The 26,144-nt window shown below is 48.9% G+C and overlaps 1 protein-coding gene across 1 annotated transcript in view; it reads right to left on the bottom strand.

Moving 5' to 3' along the window:
* The window catches only part of SPTY2D1 (SPT2 chromatin protein domain containing 1), a 554,228-nt gene that overhangs the window by 44,719 nt on the left and 483,365 nt on the right, over window positions 1–26,144 (bottom strand). The window lies entirely within an intron of this gene.

Below are 26,144 nucleotides of genomic sequence, written 5' to 3'. Positions count from 1 at the left end.
AGTCCAAATTCTCTGGAGAAGCAAAGGTTACAGAAACCTGTTATAAGGCAAATACCCTCAGATTGTATTTTTCTGACATGCGGTAGCATGAGGAGTAGCGCGAGTACAGAGTATCCAAGCAGATAAGATAGATTAGACTACAAGCATCCATGCGCCTTCTCTCAGAGGGGAGGAAGGGCGGGCGCATGTGAATCTAAGCATCAGAAGAACAAGTTACTTTCTTACCTGGTAACGTTCTTTCGATGGGATGGTCCGACGACGTATTCCATATCTATGACAGGTAATGTCCGCAGCACAGCTGCGGACATTACCTGTCAAAGATATGGAATACGCCGGAGGACCCAATCCCCTCGAAATACGATTACGGTAATGTATCACTTCTGAGGCTCGTGGAATCTGCTTAGATCACATGCTGTGCATAGATTAGCGAGCAGTGTTAGAAGGAGGTGGGATGCGAGAAGGGTCATGAGCGTACTTATGTCTTAGAACCGCTTGTCCCACTTGAGTATCTGTCTTGGAATGAGTGTGAATGCAGTAGTGCTGAGCAAAGGTGTGAATAGAGCTCCATGTAGCTGCTTTGCAAATGGTGTCAAGGGGTACATTTGTAATGAAAGCCAGAGTGGCCCCAGTACTTCCAGTAGAGTGGGCCCTTGGCGTAAAAAGGCATTGTTTTATTTGAAAGGGAGTAGCACAGTTGGATACATCTGACTATCCATTTAGAGATGGCACCTTTAGAGACACAATCTCCTTCTCTGCCTAGAGCTACGGAGACGAACAGTTGATCTGTCTTTCTTAGCGGTCTGGTCTTGTCCACGTAGTAGAGGACCGCTCTCCTCACATCTAGTGTGTGGAGTTTCACCTCAGCAGAGCTTTTGGGTTCTTGGAAGAAGGCTGGTAGCTCGATGGACTGGTTAACATGCAATTTTGATATAAACTTAGGTGAGAACCTAGGGTGAGTGCGTAAAACCAGTTTATCCTCATGAACAGTAAAGAAAGGATCCTGCACTGACAGAGCCTGAATTTCACTGACCCTTCTTATGGATGTAATGGCTACGAAGAAGGCGGTTTTATCAGTCAGGTGTTTACGACTAGCTTTATGCATGGGCTCAAAGGGAGGTCCCATGAGTTTAGCAAACACCACGTTAAGGTCCCAACCTGGTCATGGGTTAGAAATAGGAGGGTGGAGTCTCTTTACCCCTTCCATAAATGCTTTGACTACTGGCATTTTCCACCATGACACCTTGTTATGAGAGGTGGTGTAGGCGGACAACGCCGCCAGGTGTACGTTAAGTGAATTAAGTACTAACCCTGCATCCAGTAGGAGGAACATATAGGTGACAATATTGGAAGGAGTACAATCAATTGGGTGGATTTGTTTATTCTGGCAACAAATACATAATCTTTTCCACTTATCAAAGTAACAGTGTCTTGTGTTCGGTTTTCTAGACTTTTTTCAGATGTCCATGCATCTCTGGGGTAAATTGAGATGGCCGAACTCTATGACTTCAGGAGCCATGCTGCCAGGTTAATCGAGTTGGGTTGAGGGTGCACTGTCTGTCCTTCGTGCTGTGAGAGTATATTTGTATCAGCACGGGAGTTTGATGGGGTCGCACACCGCCAGTTTGCGTAGGTGTGGAAACCATGGTTGCCTCGCCCACGTAGGAGCAACTAGGATGAGTGTCATCGATTCCCAGTGTATCTTGTTGACCACCATCCCCATTAGAGGGGTTGGTGGAAAAGCGTAGGCAAACATCTCTGACCAATTCATCCATAGAGCGTAACCCTTGGAGCCTGGCTGGGGGAACCTGGATGCAAAGTCTGGGCATTGTCCGTTTTTGCTGGTGGCGAACAGGTCTATAGTGGGGAAACCCCACTGAGAGAAGAGATCTTCTACGACTTCTTAGTGTAGTCGCCATTCATGTTCCTCTGGGAGGGGATCTCTGCTCAAAGCGTCCGCTAGTGAATTGAGATCCCCTGGTACATGTTGGGATGACAGGTAAATATTCCGTCTGAGTTCCCATTTCCAAATTCTCTGGGCAAGCTTCAAAAGAGTTGGCGAACAAGTGCCCCCTTGTTTGTTTAGGTAAAACATCGCCATTGTGCTGTCTGTTAGGATCTGCACTGACAGGATGGATAGGAGGGGTTTGAATGCCCGAAGCGCTCTGAAGTCTGCCAGAAGTTCTAGCAGGTTGATGTGATTCTGAGCCACTGTGCGAGACCAGAGACCCGGAGCTGTGCGGTGAAGGTGGCGAGCTCCCCACTATGACAGGGATGCATCTGTTGTGACGACGACGGCTTGTATTTCTGGATCGTAAAAAGGTTTCCCCTTTGTAAGATTCTCTCTTGTCCACCAGCGAATACTCTGTACTAGTGTTGGCGAACCGACCATAGATCGTCCCACTGACCACTTGCCTGAGACCACTGTTTTGCCAAACATTCCAGCATGGGTCGCAGGCGCGCGTGGTGAACCAGGTAAATGCATGATGCCATCATGCCTAGCGAACACCTTGCTTTGCGCACCCTTATCTGGCGACCGGACTGATCTTGAGGAATTTGCAGCAACAGATTCCGAATTCTTTCCTCTGACGGAAAGGCCAACCCCTCTTGGGTGTATAGGACAGCGACTAGGAACTGTTTTGAGGTGCTTGGCACCAGGCTTAATTTTTCCTCGTCGATTAAGAAGCCCAATTGGAAGAGGAGGTTGATTATTCTTTGAATCTTGGATCTGCAAATTATGGGGGGGTTTCCCCCGTGATGAGCCAGTCGTCCGGGTAAGGGTACACTGGAATTGCCTCCCTGCGTAGGTGCGCTGCCACCACCGCCAGTACCTTGGTGAATACCCTTGGAGCCGAGGCTATTCGGAAGGGCAGCACCTTGAACTGGTAGTGATGGCTGTCGATCTTGAAACGCAAGAATCTTCTGTGCGCTGGGAACATGGAAATATGAAAATAGGCATCTTTCATATCCAATGTTGCCATGTAATCCCCCTTTTTTAGTAGAGGGATTACCTCTTGTAATGTAGTCATGCAGAATTTTGTGGCTTGAAATACTTGTTTGCAGGGCGCAAATCTAATACTGGGCGCATTGTCAGATCTTTTTTGACACAAGGAAGTAGGTTGAATAAATACCCCCGTTTACCTAGTTGACCGGGACAATTTCTATGGCGTCCTTTGCTAGCAGAACGGCGATCTCCTCGAGGAGGATCTTCGGATGTTCCAGTGAGTGTACTCTGTGGCGGAGGATGGTCGTGGGAGCGCCCTAGCAAAACTATGCAGTATACTCCGGACACTGTGGACAGCACCCATCTGTCCGAAGTGATCCCCTCCCATGCGTGGGTGAAGGTGGAAATGCGCCCCCCTACTGGGGATGCATGGGAGGAGACTGGAAGCGGAATGTCAATGCTTGTTGGGTGGCGTACCACCTCTGGCGGGGCTGCCTCTACCCCTAGTGCGACCCCTGCGCTGCCCTCTGGGGTAGCCTTGTGATGATTGGGATTGGTTGTCACCCCATGAGGTTCCCTGGTTTTGGTAATCATTTGAACCCCTTTGGGAACTTTGGCCCCGAAAGCGGCGAATAAGTATTGCTACCCTTTGGTCCAGAGGGTTTATTGGTAAATTGGCCAGGAGATTTTAGGGTCTCGTACTCATCCTTTGCTGTCTTTAAAGCTTCCTTCACTGCCTTGCCGAGTACATTCGGCTCCACAGGCATATCAATTAGGGTTGCTTGGGTTTCGGGTTTGAACCCTGACTGCCTAAGCCAAGCATGACGCTTGATAGTGCCCTCTGCGATTAACCTCCGAGCATTGGCCGCTGCAGCAAAATTAGTTTTTAACATGCAGCCCGATAAAGACCTTCCTTCTGCTGCCAGTCCAGCCAACTGGCTCCTTAAGGGTTCGGGTGCGGAGGAAACCAAAGCGGACACTTCCTCCCACTGATGGCAATTGTAGCTTGCCAAAAGGGTGGCACTGTTGGCAATTCGTGCCCGATAGGCCGAAGTGGAGGCAACCTTTCTCAGACTATACAGGCGTTTACTTTCCTTGTCAGGAGGTGCTTCCGAGGAAGCAAGCGGGGTTCCTGCCCTTTTTCTGGTGGTTGTTACAACCAGGGAATCAGGCTTTAATTGGCCCCTAATGTACAGGGTATCGGAGGGTGCGGCACGGAACAATTTCACCACCCGCGGATTAACCGCTCGAGTGAGATTTGGGTGTGCAGCGAAGGATATATTCTGCGCTGGATGGATTTTAACAAAGGGATAGCCTGAGTAATGGCTTTCCTGTGTCCTAGGATTTCTTCAGCGAAATCCCTGTCTTCTTGAATACCTTGTGTGTCGATACGAAAGTGGGCAGCTGCCTTAGCCAGTACCTCATTGAGGAGGGGTTGGTTGTCTACAGGCGAGTCATGCACAGGGGGGTCTTTAGCAACCGGGGAGTCAATGTTGTAGGCTTCAGCCTCATCCTCCTCCTGGTCCTCATCATCCCCATAATAAGGGTCACCCGCCTGGTCATCAACAAACTGAGGTTCTGTTTCATCACAATATGAATCAGGGTGGTGAGGTTCCACCACGAAGGGGTCTGTGACCAAGCCCTGAAACAGGGCATCAGAGCGGAGTTTCTTAGCAGGGGTTGAGAGGAATCAGGTGGTAGGAGGTGTGCTGGAGTAACTACGAAAGTAGTTTGGGTCTTTTTCATAAAAGTTAGCCATGAATGTTAGCCTTTTCATGACCCTGTCAATGTCTGCTGAGCTCCATTCCTTGGAGCTAGGAACAACAACCGGTTCTGGTTCTTCATCAGTGCTCATATCCTCAACAGTTAGGAGGAATTAGTTGTTTTCGGGGTCGGTTCAGAAACTTGAGCCAGTCTCCTTTGGGGCCTTCTGTTTCTCCCTATGAACATGGGAACCTGAAGATGTCTTCTTATGTTGTTTATCCCCTCCCCCAAGGCTAGAGGAATGTTTTCTTGATTTTTTTATGGGCCTCCGAAGGTTTCAACATATCGCGTCGAGTTTCGGAGGCGGGATTCGAAGAAGGACGTGTAGTCTCGGGAGTGCAGTCAAACGCGACGCATCTAGCCTCTTCAGAATGGCAAGCGGTTTCGTCATCCGGCGTTCGGGCCTCAGGGACTGTTGATCGGGCAACACCTTTATCAACCGAAGACGGTTGGGTTTTGTCGTGAGGCGAGCGAGAACACCCAGAGGGCAAAGATTCACTGGTCCGCTCTCGTGGTGTCGTCCGGTGCCGATCGCGTGACACGCGTGTCGAGTCACGGCCGGGGCTGATGTGCTTAGTGGTGGTAGGATGTGAAGCGCTCTTGCCGCCGGGTGTTGTCCCCACAAAGTGGCTGCCAGCCAGTCCTTCGGTGTCGGGGGCATGCGCACGGGTGTCAAAAGTCACCCCTTTGCCCTCGCCGTCCGATTTGACGGTGTTGCTACCATCGCTGAATGTCCCTTCTACGTCCATGGCTTCTAGTTGCCTGGCGTAGTGGGCCCAGCGCTTAGTCTAGCAGTCCTTAAGGGTCTTCGGCTTGAAGAGCTTGCAAGCTCGACAGGTAGCCTCGGGATGGTCTCGTGGGAGAGACAGATTGCACGTAAGGTGCTTATCCACCTAGGGAAACTTCCTATTACATTTAGGGCAGAATTTGAATTGAGTACTCTCCATATGGTACAAAATGCCAGCGGCCGAGTATATGTATGAAAGGGGGAATAGAGAGCCTATTTGTCATGATGCCTACTCCCGGAGAACCAGTCCAGGACCAGCGTCCCCGGAAGCAGACATGTTCCCGGGGAAAAGGCCAGCAACCCCTAGTAGGGGCCCTTTGGACACTGTCCTGGCGCCTTTGGCGCCAGGCTCATTTTGGACCTCAGTCCTGGCGCCATAGGCGCCAGGCTCATAAAGGGAGTGTTTATGTGAACTTACCTGATGCAGACCGTGCTGCCAGATCCAGACCTCTGAGGCCTGAAGGGACTATTTTACCTGTGGGACTATTTTGCCACTCGGGCGTGGCCGGGGAAGAATACGTACCTGGAACTACTTTGGGGGCTATTTAAGCCACGCCCAGACAGCAGCTCACGCTTCGCGTTGTTCTGCACCTAGCAGCTGGACGCTCACCGTGTCTGCTCCTGCATCCTGACTCCAGCCACGCCCGCCTCCATCCTGGAACACCTGAAAGGAAAGAAGAGAAGGGAAAAGGTGAACAGAAGAACATTACCTGCTTCTACCCGGAGTCCAGAGTCATCGCGCCGGCGATCCTAAGGGAAGACATTTATTTTAAAAACGCATCGCGTTGCTCGCTGCAGCGCCACGTTCCACTCACCTGTTCACGAGGCATCTCCGTGCTCCTTAGCGACCATCTGCACGATCCGCCGCATACCTGCGCCTAAGGGGGAAGAGAAGAACAAAAGGTGAGCAACTGGAACATATTGAGGAAAGCCAGATTCTCGCCATAAGACTTACCTGATTATTGTTGGGAGAAACTTTCTTCATCTCGGGTCGGCGCCGCTTCTTCGGCAGTACCGTACCCCGGCCCCTATGGGGAAAAAAGACACACACATTAGTGGGTGAATATAAGGACATTAAAGGAACCACCCATCATAAACTCACCTGAGTTTACCTTCGGCGAATTGTTTCCTCTACGCGAAATCTTCACTCAGCACCTGTGATAAAAGGGATAAGAGACGGACTACTGAATATAAAGGCAAATAGAAAAGGAGGCCAACTCTTGAACTTTTACAACAGTATACTTACGGCACCTTGCCAGGAAAGTCAAGTAAGCTTGGATCCTCACCAATCCGAACACCAGTGAAGTAACTGGATATAATCGCACCCCTGCACCAGAAGCAGGATGGAGAGCTCGTCCTTTCAAACCTTAAGGTGAGAGTTAACAGGGAATTTCGGAGGTGGTCTGAGGAGAGTGAAAGAGGGAAGTGGGAGGCCGACGCGCTACTCCGCAGGTAGTTAATCCGCTTTCTCCATCTGCAGAAGGATTCTCCTGCGAGTCAGACAAGCGAGATTTGGGGGTCCTGTCCTGTCGGTCTTCCGAGTTCTGCGCATCACCTTAGAAGAGGCCGCAGCAGTCCAGACCTGGTCAGCGTCTCCGTGGGAGTCAGGTGAGCGTTACACTATTTGACCACCGCCCAACTCTCCCCTACTGTATATGGCCGAGGCCAGAGCCCTTCCAAGGCCCGGAGTCTGTCGTGACAGTCCTCGACGGCTGACTTCTTCGATCTTCACCGGCGTCGGTCTTCGGCGTACGGTGAAGGGGAAAAGAGAAGTAATAACGGTAATTGTTAAATATAAACGGCTCAGCGCCGAAGGAACTCTGCAACATGCGTCCGACTAGTATGGCAGAAAAAAAACATCTGAGCGTCCTACACGCGTGAGGGATCATGGGTACAGGGGACGTCACACTAGCGATAGTATTACTGGCACCCCCTGCTCAATGTCCCTTTTCAAGTTTCGAAAAACAAACTGTAATACTCCGCAGCTTCCACTAGATGTCGACCTATGCACAACATGTGATCTAAGCAGATTTCACAAACATCAGATATATATATATATATATAGCAAAGAAAAAACTTTGTATATTATATATATTCTCCATTGGCACATCTACTAAGCTCGAATATGAATAGGTCTTTGTCCATCTGCAGGGGTTTAATAAAGTGAAAACCTTGAAATGAAGTATCGGCGCACTGTACATAGGAGATGCACCCAGTGAGTTACAGGTATAGTCTGAGGTAGCAGACATAGCTGGAATGGTTGGGGAGAGATCCGGAGGGAGAGAAGCAGGGTTGAGTCAAGCAAAACCACGACTGGCGAGACATTCTTTGAAGAGTAGGCTCTTCAGATCCTTCCTGAATCAAGGATGGAAGAGGCCCGCCTTATCTTTAAAAGGTAACTTGCTTGAGATACAGAGTGCAGAGAAAGAAAAGCAGATTTCCTAGTTATTTCTCCCTCTTGCAGTTACTTGTTTTCACTCTGTTGTGGTTGTTGGTGGTGTGTTGGTCTCTGCAGATGGTGAGTTTCTCAGTTGGTCAGGTAGAAAAGGCTGGATGTGACGGCTTTGTAGGTAATGCAGGCTATCTTGAACAAGGTAACTGTATGAATAGATATCCAGTGCAGCTCCTTGAGAATGTGATTGAATTACCTTAGTCTGCAATGATGTGTGCGACTAGGGTGTTGCCTCTGTCCAGGTGGGAGATTACCAAGTTTTGGAGAACGATGGGCAACGTTTCGGAATCTTGTGCGGGGTGAAAGGCTTGACCTCAAGCAGGAGCGCAAGCTGCTACCATGCTGCATCAGTCTTTTTGGAAGTGTGTATTTTGAATGAAAGGTCACAGGAGAGCGAGAAGGAGCACACGAGAGCGAGAGAGAGTTGAGTAACGGATATGTCATTCTGTTGGTCAGCCAATTCTAGACTTGGGCATGCATGATGGGATTTCTGAGGAGAATGAATACAGGGTGCGTCTGGTTGAGAATCAGGCAGGGACGTCTTTTCACCAAAATGCCAGGGGTAGCAGAAGTGACATCAGATGACCTTGGATGACATCACAGGAAGTGATTTCACCCCACCCCGAAGTGACAACATGGGAAGCGATGGAACACAACATTTCATCCCTTGACAAAACAGGAAGTGGCAACACATAGCATTGTTCCTAAGTACACTACAAATAATATGGTTACGATATCACTATAATGTGATATACATTTCATACAAGAATGGATCACCATTTGTATCGTTAATATCAGTGTGTATAGGCCCATATCAAATTACTGTGAATGCAAGCAGACGTCCAAGGCCAAATGATAATGATGCATTATTATATAGCATTTATGCTCAAGCGCTTTATAAAGAACAAATATACATATAATATCACCCAACCTGTGTTGGTACTCATTTAATTGATCTCAGAAGGATAAAAGGTTGAGTTGAGGAGTTTATGAACAGACTAAATCAGTGACTCACCCCCTGAAGTGTGCCTGAAATAAACCTTTAATGAGACTAGCAATTATTGTATGGAATTCCAGAAAGACAAATTATTTGTTATTCCTATTCTTTCTTATTTAGGGTAATTGCTCAAAGTGTTAAACATTTGGTAACCCCCCTGCCTCCTGTATTTAAAAAAATAAAAATAAAATTTAAAAAAATTTCTGAACAAGAAAGCCAGCCAGTCGGAAACAAAGCCACATCGTACTGGCGACAGCCCATGAGCTTACATTTAAAAAAATAAAAAATACATTAAAAAAAACGTTTTTATTTTTTAGGTGTAGAAAGGGAGACCACAGGGGTAGCAAGGGAGACCTCAGGGGTTGCAGCTGCGACCCCCAAACGAGGTCCCCGACATGTGCATGCATATTTTACTTCTCATAATTCTCCGCTTATAGGTGGTTTTCAAGTTGTGTTACACATATTGTTTGCTCCTCACAGGGAGAGCGCCAAGATTCAGATTTTATTTCGACATATTTATTTACAGATTTATTTACAAAGCTAGCAAGGCAGTGGAAGGGGAAAGGAGGAAGCCCAAGGATGGGCTAACTGAAGACACGCCGGCAGGGCCAGGATTCGTTCAGCCTTCAATAAATATGCACCGGGGAGGGTAACGGGTCAATTCAAAATGGGTTCTGGGGATTCTACTAAACTTTGTAGCCAATGCAAGAACTCTTACGAGCGCTTGTCGTTTTATTATTCTCGCATATGTGGTCCCTCTACTGTAACATGCAATGGTCTTAATTTGGTCACTTCTTGTAGGGTGTATTCAGACCCCTTACATTAAGTCACACTTATTCAGGGACTACGTGCAATGTCAATTTATTCACCAAATCAGGGGCAGGAAGTGTAAGTGTGTCGAATAAGGAAGCTGACACAAAGATGGCATTTTGGTGGTTAGACTTATTTATTTAAAAAAAAACTCACTATCGCCGTCATCCAAGAGGGCTTTCCCTGCCTCAAACTAATACTAAAGGATCCGTCAGAATGTCTGTCAAAATCAAAATCAACTGTCCTGTGTCACAACCTACTTCTATCCCTCACACTGCTACTAAAGACCAATATAATACAAAAGAAAGTTCCTTCCCCAGGAGAATGATTCCCATCTACTGGTCTGTACAGTGCACAATAAGAACAGGGGTAATGTCTCCGTTCCCCTGATTTAAGGTGCCACAATTTTTGCACATGTCCACGTTCTGGACCAGGAGAAGGACTTCCTTCTCCTGGAACTGGTCTGTATAATTCACAGTAAGACCAGGGGGAATGACTTCCTTCCCCTGGAGTCATTGGAATATGTCTCGAGGGCTTTTGTGTCTTCGCCAGGAGAATGACGCCCTTCTCGTGGTATTTGAAAAGTTATTTTTCGTAGCTTTCAACTTGCTGTATGTTTTGCACTCTCTCTCGGTACCAGAGAAGTCCCAAACCCTTCTCTGCTGGTCAATGGTCTTATCTTTGCCACTGCAAAGAGGAAGTTCTCCTCAGATGCTTGCTTCACTATTGTTAGGGTCCTAAACCCTTCTATGGTGGTCAGTGGGCTTACTGCTGCCACTGTGACGAGGAAGTTCCCCTCGGATGCTCGGTTCATTCTTGTCATGTTCAATAGCTATCTCGTTACTACTGGGACAAGGGAGATCATCCCTGATGCACTCTATACAGCTCTGTTCCACAATAGACCTATAGCTGACACTGGGGTGAGGAACATAATGTGGAGTCTCCCTCTCTGCCTCCCCTGTAGCCCTACCGGGTCTCCCGTGCCTCCTTTACACCTTCTCGTGGAAAACGGCACATCACCGGTCCTTCCTGGGATGTTTTTTTTTCCCCCGACGGCTTCCACTGCTTCCCTTCAGCGGTTCCGGAACACCTTTGCGACCCTCTGCTCTGGGAGCAAACAGTCCAAATTGTTGCAATCACACCACTGCTTCTTTCATTTGGCCTCGCAGTTGGGTCTGCTCCTCTCAGATTCACAATGGACTCTCGCAGCCTGCCACCAGCATCCGCTGCACAGCCTCTCTTCCAGCCCTAACTCAGATTTCAAAACTCCCAGGCTCCGGCAAGCTCCTGACTTCCCCATGATCGGACTGTCTTTAGTCCCTTTTCTCTTTACTTTTTATCTCGGGGACTCACCCCAGCGGCAAAACACCAGCAAATAATTTCTCTTTGGCTTTCCTCATGTGAGCTACCTCATAGCAGTACATAAGAGTTGGTTACTTTTCATGGTTTCAAGTCTTCTTCCTCGTTTCAATATGTACTGTTCAGGCATTATACCATGTATTACAAAAATACATGGGCTTACTCTCGATGACTTAGCTTAGTATGCAAGGGGGACTGGGGAATGTTGGGGAGTGACTTGGCTCAACGGGCTGTGCCCTAGGTGATTGTCCTTGTCCTCAGAGGGGGAGTCCCTTCCCCAGGAGGTCGGCCCGCATTAAACCACCTCTAGGGGGACTATTGGGTGGGAGCCACACAGTCCTAGCCGCATGGAAAAGGGCTCCCCCTTGAGGAGAAGTCACATACCTTTCACCTAATAATTGGCTTCCCCATCTGAAATCATTGGGAGGTCATAACTCTGCTGGTTCCGTTTAGAACCAGCTCCAGGATTCTTATACCATATCGAGACAGGGGTATCCGGTCTAAATCCTTCCTCCTCTCAGGTATCAAAAAAATAATATTTCACTAGTGTCTGATTTATTTCTTCTAGCAGATGACCAAATCGAGGAAAGTCAGTACCAATCAGTACCAATCATGGTTTCCTCCGGGAGTCCCGGGACTACCCCCAAATTCATAATTGTTTCCCTACCCAATATGTTGTGGTGCCTGGAAACGTGTATAGCCGCCTTATAAATATGCAATAAATAGTGATTAGGTTTCGGGGAAAGATTTCCTGATCCCCATGGACACAGGGGATTCGCACTGGCTTCCCTACCATGAGTTGGTCAGAGTATACAAGGTCTGTCCGTACTGCTGTCTGTTTGCTCCCTGAGTCAGCTAATACGGACGCTGCTATTCCGTTGACTGCAACTGATTCATGTGAGAATGAGAAAGTTACTAAGGATTTCTATATCTTTCTCTTCTTGCGGTTCTAGTTCGCCCCACTCTTCTCCAGCCATCCAACCTATGTGCATTGGTTCATCTTTTTGATGCTTAGTATATTGTCTAGCCAGATGCCCCCCCACCCCCGCACCCTCCACACACAAAAAGCATGTTGTAGACCATTTAGAGGATTTTCCAGCTTCTCTTTTGGGTACTCCCCTTTCTTTAAAGGGGATACATTTCCGTTCACCCGGTTTTTCCATTTCCTCAATCCCTGTTTTAAAGATTGTTTGATTTTTCGGGAGCTATTTCTCGCTGGTTTATTTTAAATTCTTTTAGTGGCAGGTTTCTGGGGGTTATTTTTATATCCTTTCGTCATTCATCCCCTTTATGCAAGGCACATAGTTGTTTTGCTGCCTCTGCGTGGGCGGTTTCATCTGGTTGTTTCTTTTCTTGCTGGTCTCGCTTCCCCTCTTTCTCCGCCTTTAACTTTAGGGGAGAGTCCAAGGTTATCACGTTCTTCCAATTCCCTGAACTCAAGTCTTTTTCCCTTGCATTCTCGCTCGATGAGTTGGGGAACGAAGGGGCTTCAGGAACTCGTTGGGGGTTTTCTGACTAACGAGGGGAGAGCTTTATATCTCTACCTGGGTTGCCTCTTTCTAGTCTTCTTCGGACTCGTCATAGGACTGAAGAATAACTTGGGATCCTTGAATGACTGGACAGAGTCAGGGATTCCTGCAGGTGGTGGTCTCCCTTTTGAGGCCTCAGATCGCATGGGTGGATTCTGCAGGGTCCTCTCCACTAACTGAACTACCTGCTAGGGAGGAAATAAGGCTTTTTTAAAGCGAGTTGTAGTGGTAGGTAGTTTTAAACTGGGTTTTATCCTCAGGGATCCTAAGGGTGGTACATCCCTTCCTACTCTGGCCATATACTTCTCAGGGTTCCTCAATATATATCGGTTGAGTTAGTTCCCACTCTTGACAGCATATATAAGGGTGGTGGTTATAGACTTATTTATGAAAAGGCGATCCTTACTATCGCTACCATCTAAGAGGGATTTTGCCTCAAACTAATACGTCAGAATGTCTGTGAAAATCAAAGTTCACCGTTTTGGGGGTGGTGGGCGACCGAGAGCCCGAGCATGCTGGCAGGAGGCTGAGAGCTCTGGTGCAGGCAAGCTTCTGTATGCCACTATATCAGCCTGCTGAAAACAATAAAATAAGGATGACTCTATGAAGCTTAAATGCTGGAGACCACATGATATTCAAGATTGCCTGACCGCTGCAGGGCTTGCGGAGATCAAGGAGGCACAGACTCCAGCAGCCTGGGACAGTGGGGAGCACTCCAGCATTGTGGTCGCTGGAGCCTACGAGCCTTTGACCACATTGTCTGGAACCTTGTTTTGAGGGTCCCCTGCCTGGGACAGATGACGGCATATGGAGGCACACTTCGCCCGGTGGGCAGAAGACGGAGTGGAACGGTGGGTCGAGCAGCGGCCCACTGCCTGATTGAAGTGTCTGGGGAGGAGGAGCTGAATGCTCACCTGGTGGTTGGTGCTGCCGTCGGTGCCTGCTGTGTGAATCCGGGTGTGGGTGTCAGTGCGCCCTAAATGGCTCACATGGGTTTTCGACTTCATCCGGTCTCACAACCCAGAGCCGGCGGTCTGCACAATGCCGGGCAGTGCTTCCTGACTGCTGCCGACGGACGTCGCTTCACACTGTGCAGCCTACGACTTTGTGGCCAGACCAGCGCAGACCTAGCTGTGGGGCGGAGAAAATGGATCCACGCCGACCCTGCTGTAACGGAAGTGAGAAGCGGAGTCTGTAGAAGTAGTTGGACGCCATCAGCCACTACACAACGTTGGTGGTGCTGAAACTCACCGGCGGGGGGAGGGCACATTACGTTGCTTTATTGGTTGCTTTGCCGGGTGCTGGAGGCAGCTGGCCTCGTGCTATTTGGCATCTCCCAACTCGTGCTTTAGGACTGCAACCTGGCTGTGGACACAGCCTGCGGTGGGGGAATACAGCGTGGCACACTTTGCTGTGTGGAGGAGGACTTATGATGTAATACTGTGCATTCACAGGGGGCAGGAATCAGCGGAAGATCTCCGGGGATGGATAGAGCCTGAAGACCCATTTATGGTCGTGCTGCAGAAGAATGGACCTGGGGTGATCGTTTGGGGAAAATATATAGGAGCCCCCCCCACCACTCAGTGATGTGAGCATTGCTGACCCAGCTGCATAGCATGTCATGTAGACAGAGGAGAGCAGCCCCAACAGGGAAAAGCTGAAGAGCACCCATGCAACCATCCAGTGTCACCACAGATGAGATCAATAGCATGCGGGGGATTGTCGTCTATTTCTGTCCCCACGCTTACAAGCAGTGTAATAGCCATCAGGCTGCCCTGTGGCGAGGCCCCTCTAGGTCAGACTGCCGGGACAGAGGAGCAGCTAGCTTTCTAGTGGGGCTCCAATAGTCACTGCCACTGCCCCCTACACCTCACGCTGATCTGGCATGTCACGGTCAGCTTTGGCCCCAACTGCTGACAACGTAGTAAATAGAGGTACGGCTGGTACACCACTCTTCCGCTCCACCCAGAAGCAACCTAAGATGGAGATCCAACCGCAGCTACAAGCTATATTGGCAGTAATGAAGGAAATTGGCAGCTGACCCAGGAGACGAACAGTAGTGTCCAGGACATCAAGCGGGATCTGCAGGATGTCCACACTGAGCTGAATGCACAAGTGGATTGAACCACATACAATGAGCTCACTTGAAGACAACTACGATATGGCTGCCACCAACCTGGACGGCCTAATCAAAGAATTGCAACGCCTGGGTGCCAAATTGCAGGACCAAGAGAACAGGTCCCGTTGGAACAACCTTCGACTGGTCGGTCTCCCGGAACATGCAGAGGGGCCGGACCTGGAATCCTTAATCTACTCCTTCCTCCAAGAGAAGCTCCATGTCCAGGACCTGAGGAACTATATAATTGAAAGGGTGCACAGGGCTCTGTAGGGGAGGCATGGTATCACAAGTTTGACACTGACACAATAGGTACAATTTGTAAAACCTTTATTGAAGTTTCTGGGGTTGGAAAAACTCCTACTTTGCCCAGTAACTAAGATGGGAGTAGTCTCGACCATCAAACGATAAACAAAACAGTCCTAGTGGAGTCAGTCAAATGAAAATGGCCTATGCAAACAAAATCTAATGCCTGCCCTATATCTTGTACAAAAAGTGTATATAGGAGAAATGTATGTAAAAGAAAAATCAGTGTTCAAAAGAACAGATGTGGCTGAATCAGCTCTCCTACCCACATTAGACCACACAGAGTAAGGCGATCAGGTCCCTGTAGGCAGGACGACACACTCTGGCTCGGGGTTTCAGCACAATAAACAGTTCCAAAACGTGGATCGAGGCCCACCTGTCCTTCCACGTTAAAGTCTCTCTTTCTCTACACTTTCAAATAATGTCTCAACAAAATGTTCAAGTCTCTCCCTCTGGTCGGGGTCAGAACTTTCACAGCAAAGTTCACATATGCCCCCCGTCGGGCTGAGACCTCTTCAGAAGAAAGTTCAAAAAACTTGTAAGGGCTCCCTTCCCCAAGCTCATTCCCACTTCGGGTCTCCCTCAGTCAGGCTCAGACCACTTTCCAATGTCGAAGACTATCAAATGTGCATGGTTTTCTTTACAGACCTCCGCAGGACCACTTCAGATAAATGTTCAAGATTAAAGTTTCCCCTTCTCTAGGAGTTCATTTTGCTTACTTTGCCTTTGAAGTTCATTCACTTTATCCTTACAAACAATTCACCTTTCACAGAGACTTGAGTGGGCTACTTCCATTCGCAGGACCACTCTCTTACTCACTATCGCTGATTTCACCGCTATTTTTACTTCAAAGTTCATTCACAGGTCTGCATTTCTTCACGTCTCATCCACATGGGTGCAGCCTTCACTTGTGATACTATGTTGCACTTCAAACTTTCTTGAACACACACTGGTCTCAGGTCGCTTGCCAACTCACCGGCTGTGTGCGTTTCTTTCTTGGTTTTATGATTTCCAATTCACAAGTAAAGGTTAGTACCACAGGCTTGGCCTCGCCTCCCCAACTCCGCCTTTCACCCGGGAAGGTCGCTGGCATCCTTGAAACACAATACAGCTTGCGGATGTACAACCTGGCCTTCTCCACTTGTCTTTCGCAGCTTGTTTGAAGCAAAGACCTTCAGTAGGGATCTTTTGGGTTTTCGACCCGCTGCTCTCTTCCCTTGGTCCGTCGCTTTGCTGCAGTAGGTTTGCCTTCGCCTTGGAAGTTCTGCTCGTACTCGTGTTCCGCCTTGCTCAGAGTGTCTCTCTAGGTCTGCCTTTTATCCGAGTGAGGAGAGCTAATTGGTATCAGTTGTGTGCACTTAAAGTCAAGTGCCTGACTTTGCCTGACCCGATTAGCGGGACATGTCCAGTACGATGTAGGAGTGTTTGTGTTTTTACTCTCCGTCACCCTCTTCCTTGACCCAGTGTTTCTGTAAAAAGGGAGGCAGGGGGGAGTTGGGACCTCTGAGAATCCTAAAAAATAGGATGGGTTAAACAAAAGTGTGGGAAATACTGCATCTCACCATCGGCTGCCTCAACCCCACTCCCCGAAGACCCCTCACCGAAGTGATCCTCCCGCACTGGTCCACCCCTATATACTGACTAAAACCCTGTCTGACCACACGCCAGTACTATTGCGCATCACTCTACCCAAGGCCCCATGCAGGAGACCCACTTGGCGCCTCAATATAAGGGCCCTGAGGTACCCTAACTTTCTCAAGCACCTAGAAGGCGACGTTGACTTGTTCTGGCAGACTAATCCGAACATTGGCTGCTCTGCATTCGATTGCTGGGATGCCTTCAAGGCATTAATTCTGGGGCAATGCATTTTGAGGTGGTCCAATAAACAGAGTCTGGGCAGAACGGGAGTCACAACTAAGGGCCGACATCCTGATCAATGAGAAATAGCACAAAACGCACTCACGATTCACAGACGTCTGCACAACTCACCTGACTCAGTGCAGAGTTGAAGCGAGCGTCTTCCTCTCGTGCTCTGAAGTCCTTTACACGATTGTCAGAAACCTTTTTTCGAGAAGTGGATAGGCCTCTGCACCTAATGGCGCTTGCCCCGTGCACCAGGAAGGCGGTACACATCATTGCCACCATTAAGGATCAAAATAGGAACCCACTTACGGGTGACAAAAATATTAATTAACAGGTTGCAGAGTACTATAGCACGCTATACGCAAAGCCTGAACCACTCCAGACCCACTGTATTTGCGAGTTTCTCGTGACCATCCAATTACCTACACTCAATGCAGCCCAAACGGATGGTCCCAAAACTCCCATCATTGCCACCGAGGTGACCCGTACTATTGGGTCCTTTGCGGCAGACGAGGCGTCCAGCCCCGATGGAATACCCAACGATTTATAGAAGGTGCTTATGGATCGCTTGGCGCCAATACTTGAGTCACTGTACTATGGTGCCTGCCGCAAGGGCCACCTGCCTAGAACGATGGTGGCAGTCCACATTGTGGTATTCCACAAAAGGGACGGGATCCAGAGGACTTCCGCCCCATCTGCGTGATTAATGCAGACACTAACATTCTTGCCAAATGCCTGGCACAGAGGATCAAGGGGAATCCTCCTGATGCTCATCCATAGGGACCAAACAGGCTTCATTCATGGCAGACACTCTGCCAATAATGTACGTCGCCTGCTCCACATTATTGGCGGCAAGGTAGACACGGGAGACAATCTTAACACTCGACACTGAGAAGGCATTTGATATGTCTAATGGGACTTTGTGTTCCAGATGCTCAAGTCTTAGGGCATCCTGCCCGGCTTCACTTATTTGGTAAAAACCATGTATTCGTGCCCGACGGCCCCAGTGATAACAAATGGTGTCACATTGGCTCCTTTCTCCCTGCATACAGGCACCCAGCGGGGGTGCCCCCTTTCTCCACTCCTATATGCCCTTACTATAGAGCCTTTAGCGGCAAAGCTAAGCAATGATACTGGGTGTTTTGAGACAGGCATGGTATCAAGAGATGACACAGACAAGTGAAACACAGTTTGAAAACCTTTATTCTCAATGGTCATGATGGTATAACGCCTAACTTGCCCCAACACTAAGATGGGAATGTTCTCTAAATGAAAGTAAACTAAGGGAAGTCGAAGTCTGACCGTCCAAAACAAAACACTGTCGAAACCTATGCTTGCCCTCACCTCTATAGGAAAACAGGGTGTATGGGATTTGGTCAACTCAATAGTATTCAAAGTAAAGTTAATGTGACAACGGAGCTCTTCCATAGCTCCCTTCCCCAAGTTCAAGACACTCAGGTTTATAATGTTCCACAGATTCTCAAGACTTACTTAGCAACTCAGATTGGCTTGACAAAAGTTCACAGTACCCTTCTCTTGTCGGGATGTACCCCTGCAACGGGTATCTCAGGCTTCCCTCGCCCCGAGCCAGAGCCTCTTGATTGTTCTCCAACTTACAAATGCTCAACTAGTTCAAAGTTGCCTGTTAAGTACCAAAGTTCAATTCAAAAAGTCCTACTAGAAACAGGTTACTCTTCCCTTGGTTCCTGGTGGGACTCCCTTGCTCACTCTAAATCAAGTTTTTTTGGTTTGCAACCTTTGTACTTCATGTAGCTCTCTTTCCCAGGTAAGGCTCAGCTAGTCGTGGCGCAGTTGTCAGATCACACGATCCACTCACTAAAGGTCGCGCAACCTGGTGCCTCACTTTGTTTGAGCTCTCCTGTTCTCCTTGTGGCATCACTGCAGCCCTCCTAATTAGCCTCCTACCTGGGGGCCACCCGAATGCTTCTCAAAGTTCTTGGTTTAGTTTCTTTGTGGGGTCTCTGCGGCCCTCCTGAATCAACTTCCTGCCACGGGGCCACCCCAATGCTTCTCAACGTTTAGTGGAAAGTCTCCTTCCAGTTATTTTCAGGAATTTTGCTCCCACTTCGGTTTTAATACAGCTCCCCCTTTTTGGATCTCTATTTCCCTCGGTTTTCAATGCTGTGCACAGCTCCTTTATTCACAGGAGCTTCCTATTCAGCTATAGTGTCTTTCGACGTGTACTCCTGCACGCGACCACTCTGTTACTTTGCATCAGCAGAATCCTCTGTTTCAACCGACGCTTCTTTCACTATACACAGTTTAGCAATAAGATTGTATAATGCTCAAACACAGCAGGCTTTCATATTGCTTGCCTCTTCAGTTGTGTTTCCTTGACTTCTACTAACAGCGTCCTTTTAGTCTGAGGCCAGAGTCTTCCCCCACCTGCACCTCTGACACTCCTGAGTCTCCAACTCGGGCCAGCGGAAGTAGCACTTGGCATTCACATAAAAAGGGATTAACACGCCTCCCGGCTCCCTTTTCCATACCCTTTCTCGCAACTAGATGGGCAGGCTTCTTGCCACGCTGTTATAGGGAGCTCCCTCATGTAAGCCCTCAGCGTCCTGGATTTCCCCAACTGGTACTGGGCAGCCACAGCTCCAGAGCTCTCCTCCCAACTTGTTCTAACATACTGAGTGCTTGGGTGCTTTTTATACTGTTCTGAATATCCAACAAGCTGCTGGTGTGCATGGTTAATGTCAATTTCCTGACCCTCCCTGGCCTTGTTATTGGGACATAGAAACTGAAGAGATTGATGTGCCTTGATCTGCATCATCTTGTTCTACGTACTATAATGGTGTCTCTCATCAACTTCCTCTTCGTCACAGGATTTAAGTGATGTTTGGGGGAAAAGAGGAGTGTGCCCGAATACATCCTATGAAGGCTGAGGGACTTTTGGGTAGGTCACTATCAAGGAAAGGGGGATAAGATGTTTCTAGTCTAGTGGTGTCTTTACGGTAGGAAAGTGGTATTGGTGTTGGCTTTCTCTTCCCCTTCTCAAAGTTAGGGTATGATGTGTCAAATCTTCTCCTTATCTTATCACGAGGTTGATAAGAGATTGGTGGTTTTGTCTTTTTCACTCTGGTACCCTCAAAGGATGAGGTTAACAGGGAAAGAACACATTGGTTCTCACTGTATATATAATATTAGAGGGACAGGGGGGTGGGCGGGTAAGTGAGTGTTGTAGTTCGAAGAACAAGTTACTTACCAACTGGTAACGTTCTTTCGACTGGGTGCTCCTCCAACGTATTCCACATCTTTGACAGACTCCCAAAGCAGTACCAGAAAATGGAGGAAGGAAAAGAATTACCCAAAGGAAGGAATCAAGAACCGCCTTACCAAAGGCCATATCTTGACCATGGATCGTATCCAGGGAATAATGTTTACCAAAGGTGTCTGCTTGGCAACAGCCTGGCCCAATCGGTGTCCAGCATATCCCATAAAGAGTTGATTGTCCACTGGACATCCTAGAAATATAAAAGCTCAGAGCTCTCCTAGGATCCAACCTATGGAGGCGCTCCTCTTCCGTACTAGGAGGAGGAGGATAGAAAGAAGGAGGAACCACCTTCTGGCTCAAATGAAATTCAGACACATCCTTAGGTAAAATTGAAGGGCGTACCCTTAGTACAACCCTGTCATTGTGGAACACAGTAAAGGGCTGCTTAGATGAAAGTGCCTGCAATTCACTCACTCTGCGAGCGGAGGTAACTGCAACCAAGAACACTATCTTGAAGGACAATAATCTCAAAGGACAAGAGTGCAAAGGTTCAAACGGAGCACCCATTAGAAATTTCAAAACCAAATTCAAATCCCAAACTGGCACCCGGAAAGGGGACGGCGGGAACACAGTCAGCCCTTTAAGAAATTGAAAAATCAAAGGAATCTTAAAGTAACAACATTCTTCAGACGAGCGCTTAAATATAGACATATAGACCAGGTAACCCTTAATGGTACCAATTTGAAGGCCCCTGTGGGCCAAAGAAAGTAAGAAAGACAAAACCATAGGAATGGAACACTGAAAAGGATCAACATTCTGTCCTCTGCACCAGTCGCAAAACTTATGCCAACAGTACAGGAATTTTGTTTCTGGCCTTCTGGCCCAAAGCAACACCTCCATCACATCATCTGGGAGGTCCCAATCCTTATAACTCAACCTTTCAGATACCAAGCGTGAAGGTTGAGAGTCCAGACCTCTGGATGGAGAACCTGACACCCCCCTCTCGCGAGAGCAGATCCTCTCAGTAGGGAAGACGGAGTGGAGGGCAGATGGACATTTCTAGAAGGTCCGGGTACCACGCTCTCCTAGCCCAAACCGGAGCACTGAGGATCATGTGGGATCCAAACCTCTGTAACCTCCGTAACACTTGAGGAATGACGGGGACTGGAAGAAACGCATACAGCAGTGGGAATGACCAATCCACTACGAAAGCGTCTCCTAAGGCTCCTCTTGGAGTATATTCCCCTGAGCAGAATCTCTCGCACTTCCGGTTGGCACTGGTGGCGAAGAGATCCACTTGCGGGGTGAAGATCTCCAGAAGGACTTCCTGAGCCAACTCCCACTCGTGAGAGGCTGTTCTGCCTGCTCTGAGCGTCCGCTGCCGCATTTTCGTCTACGGCCAGATGAACTGCCGAGAGTGAAATTCCCTGCTGGATGGCCAAGAACCAGAGCTGCATCACCTCTCTGCACAACGGGAGTGACCCTACCCCTCCCTTTTTGTTGAGGTAATGCATGACCACAGTGTTGTCCATCATGATCAGGACACCCTTCCCCCGCACAGAAGGCAGAAAAGCCTTCAGGACTAGCTTGATGGCCCTCAGCTCTAACATGTGGAGTTTGGACTCCGACGGAGAACAACGACCGCTGGCAGTCAAGTCGTCGGCATGAGCGCCCCATCCTGTGAGGGAAGCATCCGTCACTACAGTCACCTCCGGCATGGTTGCCATAATGGGTCACCCATCATCAGGTTCCCTTCGTTGGCCCACCACAGAAGATCCTGGGAGACCGAGATTGGAATCTGAACGGGATCCGACATCTTGCCCGAGAACTGCAACCATTGCAGGGATCTCATCCTCAGCCTGGCCTCTGGCACCAGAAAAATGCAGGATGCCATGAGGCCGGGCAACCTTAAGAATTCAAAAGCCGGGAGACTCTGGGCATGTTCAAACATGTCCACCATCTGCACAATGTGATGAGCCCTCACGTTGGGAGGCGAGCACTACCCCAAGGACGTGTCCAACACAGGCCCGATGTACTGGAGCTGCTGAGAAGGTGTCAGGTGCACCTTCTTGAAATTGGAGGGAGAACCGAGGTGAGCCAATGCATGCTCGGGAGAGCGCGCACGGATGAGCCAGTAGTCCCGGTAGGGTTAGACGTGAATCCCCCCCTCGCCTGAGATACGCAGCCACCACCACCATTATCTTGGTGAAGACCCTCGGGGCGGAGGTCAATCCGAATGGCAGGACCGAAACTGAAAGCGCGAGTCGCCAGCCGCAAACCTCAGGGACTTTCTGTGCTTGGGATGAATCAGCACATGAAAGTAAGCATCCTGTAGGTCCTCCAACCAATCCTGAAGTTGAAGGGCCTGGAGGACTTGAGAAAGTGACCATCTTGAACTTGTCCTTCCTGAGAAGTTTGTTCAACCAACGCAAGTCCCGTCTTTCTTTGGGATAAAAAAATAAGGGGAATACCATCCCTTGTTCCTCTCCGCCACAGGCACCAGTTCTATAGCGCCTTTCTCTAGCAGGGTCAAGACCTCCTGCACAAGGAGTGGATCTGGAAGCTTCAAAGAGATATTCACTGGTGGATTGTCGTGAGGCCGCTTTAGGAAGGAAAGGTAGTAGCCGTGGGCGATTGTATCCAGAACTCACACATCCGAAGTAATGACTCGCCACTCTTCGAGATGCTGAGACAGTCTGCCCCCAACCGGCGAACCATGGGACATGGCCTCATGACTGTTTTGGAGCGGCTGCGGCAGCGCCTCAAGGCAAAGAGGCAGCTGCCTGAGCGACTTTGGCACCTCTATTTCCCCGACCACCACGGGTACTTTTACGCTGAGACCTTTGACTGGCGGCTCCTCTCTTTCTACCAAAGGAATAGTAGTAACAAAAAGAACCTCCCCTACACTGCTGTCCCCTAAGATGAAAAGGCAGAGGTTGACGCACAGCTGCGCTTAAAGATTTCGCCGCAGCTTTTGAGGTCTGCAACCTCTCAAGGTTCTCCGTCAGCCTTGCTGCCAAACAAATGCGTGCCATCAAAGGACATGTTCAAAAGACTGGCTTGCACATTAGGAGCAAAACCAGACTCCCGCAAGCACGCAAATCTGCGTATAACGGTGCTCACAGCCATGGACCGGCTAACACTGTCGGCCGTGTCCAAACCCGACTGAAGGGATTCACACATGGCATCCTTGCCATCTTGCACGAGAGCAAGGAACCCATCCCTTTCTTCCCCTTTGGGAATATGCTCAGCCGCAAGAGAAACAGTTCCACAGAGTGTGTTAAAATATTGCCAAAGCTCAAGTGGAGTTGGCTGATTTCAATGCCATACTCCCCGCAGAACACACCTCGCGTGCCCAACTGTCGAAGCGTTTGTCGTCCCTATCAGGAGGGATGGTAGGGTATGCCGCCTGCCTCGAGGTGGCCGTAGCTGCCTGAACCACCAAACTCTCAGGAGTGGGGTGGGACGAAAGGTAGCTGAGGTCGATACCCGAAGGGCGGAATTTCTTGGTCAACGATTTGTTAACAGACAGAAGAGATTCTGGTGCCAAGAGGCCGCCACCCTTTTCTGCAATGACAGATGAAAAGGCAACACCAGGTCAGAGGACGGACCTTGATCTAAAATGTCAATTAGATCATCTTGCACAAAAGCTTCAGGAGGACTGGACCAGCCCATATACTCTGTGACCCTACCCATGAGCCGCCTGTAGGACGACTCTGCATGAGCCCCAAGCTCAGGCCTGCCAAATTTCACTTCCGGAGAAGTGTCCAACCCACTGGCATCATGAAGAGTTTTCCTCAACTCTTCCAATTGACTGTCTCCAGAAAAGACAGGAGCCACATCAGGCTCAACAGGGTCCATATCAAAGTCTGACCTTTCCTCCTCATATATATAGGTCATCCAAAGGGAGGAAAATGTTACGCTCACTTGGTATCCACGGGGACGCCACCCAGCCCTGGTTAGATGATTTGCACTCTCGAACCCTCTCCCGGTCCCTTGGTAAGGCCTCTGGTTAAAGATGGGTCTGCAATATAGGAGAGCTGGATCCAATACCAGGATTGTCTTTATGTTTTCCCACCTCCCTTGGCCTCAACTCCTTCCTCCCCCTTGGGCCTTCTCCTCACCTTAATATTGTAAAAGGTGGATTCTCCATCCTGCTCCTCGTGGCAGGGGCGCGTAGATGTGGGGGGCGACCAGCGACCAAGTTACTTCACTGGTGCAAGCCCCCCGTGGGAATCCAGGCCTGCTGCGACTCCATAGGTTTGCTGCTTTACAGCCTTTATATGCAGTTCTTATGTTCCTCTTAGTTTGAATAATAATATCTTGCTTTTTTCCTTTTAGGTATTGGAAGGTATTTTGGTGTTGTCATGCAGTTTGAAGATGAGCCTGGGCCGGTACTTACCAGTAAGTAATGCGCGATGCGCAGCACTGTTTCGCCTTTTATTTTGCTAACCTGTGTCTTTTCTCTCCTTGCAGGTTGCGATGTTCCTCGCCGAGCGCTGTAATGTTCCAGCGATGATACTGACCAGGGCCAAGCTAGGCCGTCAGATGGCAAACTCGAAATAGAGCAGAACAAAACGACCTTCCTGCACCTGCGTACATTCTACACCGTCTGCACCCCCAATAATGTCAGACGCAACCACATCCTAGCAGCTCAATGGTCTAGTGACCATGAGACTACTTTTGATTCACGGGATTCGTTTGACTTTTTCAATGCCACCCCGGCGGTCTCCTTTAACATTAAGGTCAGGGTATATACAATATAAAATGATTCAGAGACTGTATTACAGGCCCAGCAAACTTTACAAGATGGGTCTCACACACGTACACGCGTGCCAACATGCTTGTTACGCTGCGGGGGGCGTTGGGTATCATGGGGCATATCTTATGGTCCTGCCCGGCAATGGAGGCATATTGGTGCATTGTTCACAGGCAGATGGCGCTCACTCACAGCGCTGGGCTTCAGTTATCCCCCGGCACTAAACTGTTAGGGTCCCGGGAGTGAGTAATGGCACAAAACCCCATGACCTGTAAGCTTACCCATATCATCCTCTTCTCGACCCAAAAGCTCTTGATCCTGAACTGTTCCTACCAAATCTACCTGGCGATCCCTATTGGCTAAACTATGGTCACTGAAATGTGACTCTTTCAAACGCATATCTGGGTCTATAAAGGCGGAGCGGTTCTGGCAACTCGCCGACCCCTATGTACGGATCGCTTCCACAATTATGCCCCAGGGGAGGTCCCGCTGTGACTTGACCGGGTTGGGCGTGTCTGGGCTATGACTGCTGGATTCATGAAGCGTGTTGGTGGGTCTGATTTGGGAGGGCCACCATCATCGCTTTGGCTTAGTTTCTCCTCTATTCCCTTCACCTCTGCCTACCTTCTCCTATGCCCCCACCCTGTCTGTATGCTATGCCAGTATGCTCTGTCTCTCTTTATATGGAATTGGACCCTCATGGTCTGGCTAGCGACCAGTAATGAAGATCCAGCCTGTCGCAATCAGTGGGGACTCTTGGCGGACTATGTGATATCTTGGACCCTTTGCCTTTGCAGAACACTCAGCTGATGGGGGCGAGCCATACCCCCATTACCCTCAGAGACTATATTTTGTGTCACTCTCTTTCTGGTTGGTATTCATGTGTAGTGGGGAGGGCTGGTGGGGGTCGGAGAGTTGGGGGTGGGAATGGGATGGAATGGCTTTATCATATATGGTTTATCTCCAGAACTGTTCTGTATACCACTGCCCTGCATTCTGGGTAAATGGGCCAACAATTGGACTGGGAAGAACTGTATGTCGTATTGTTGGTTTATGATTTTGAAATTCAATAAAAAGATTGAACCAAAAAAAAAATCAAAGTCCACCGTCATTTGTAAAAACCTACTTATATCCCTTATACTACAACTAAAGACTAACATAATCCAATAAGGGAATTACTCTCTTTTTGGGGGGGTTGCAAGGGGGGGGGGTGACTCCCTTTC

Source organism: Ambystoma mexicanum, chromosome 11 (assembly GCF_040938575.1).
Source record: "Ambystoma mexicanum isolate Mex_15411 chromosome 11, UKY_AmexF1_1, whole genome shotgun sequence".
Lineage (NCBI taxonomy): Eukaryota > Metazoa > Chordata > Amphibia > Caudata > Ambystomatidae > Ambystoma > Ambystoma mexicanum.
This window is presented reverse-complemented; position numbering and strand designations above follow the sequence as displayed.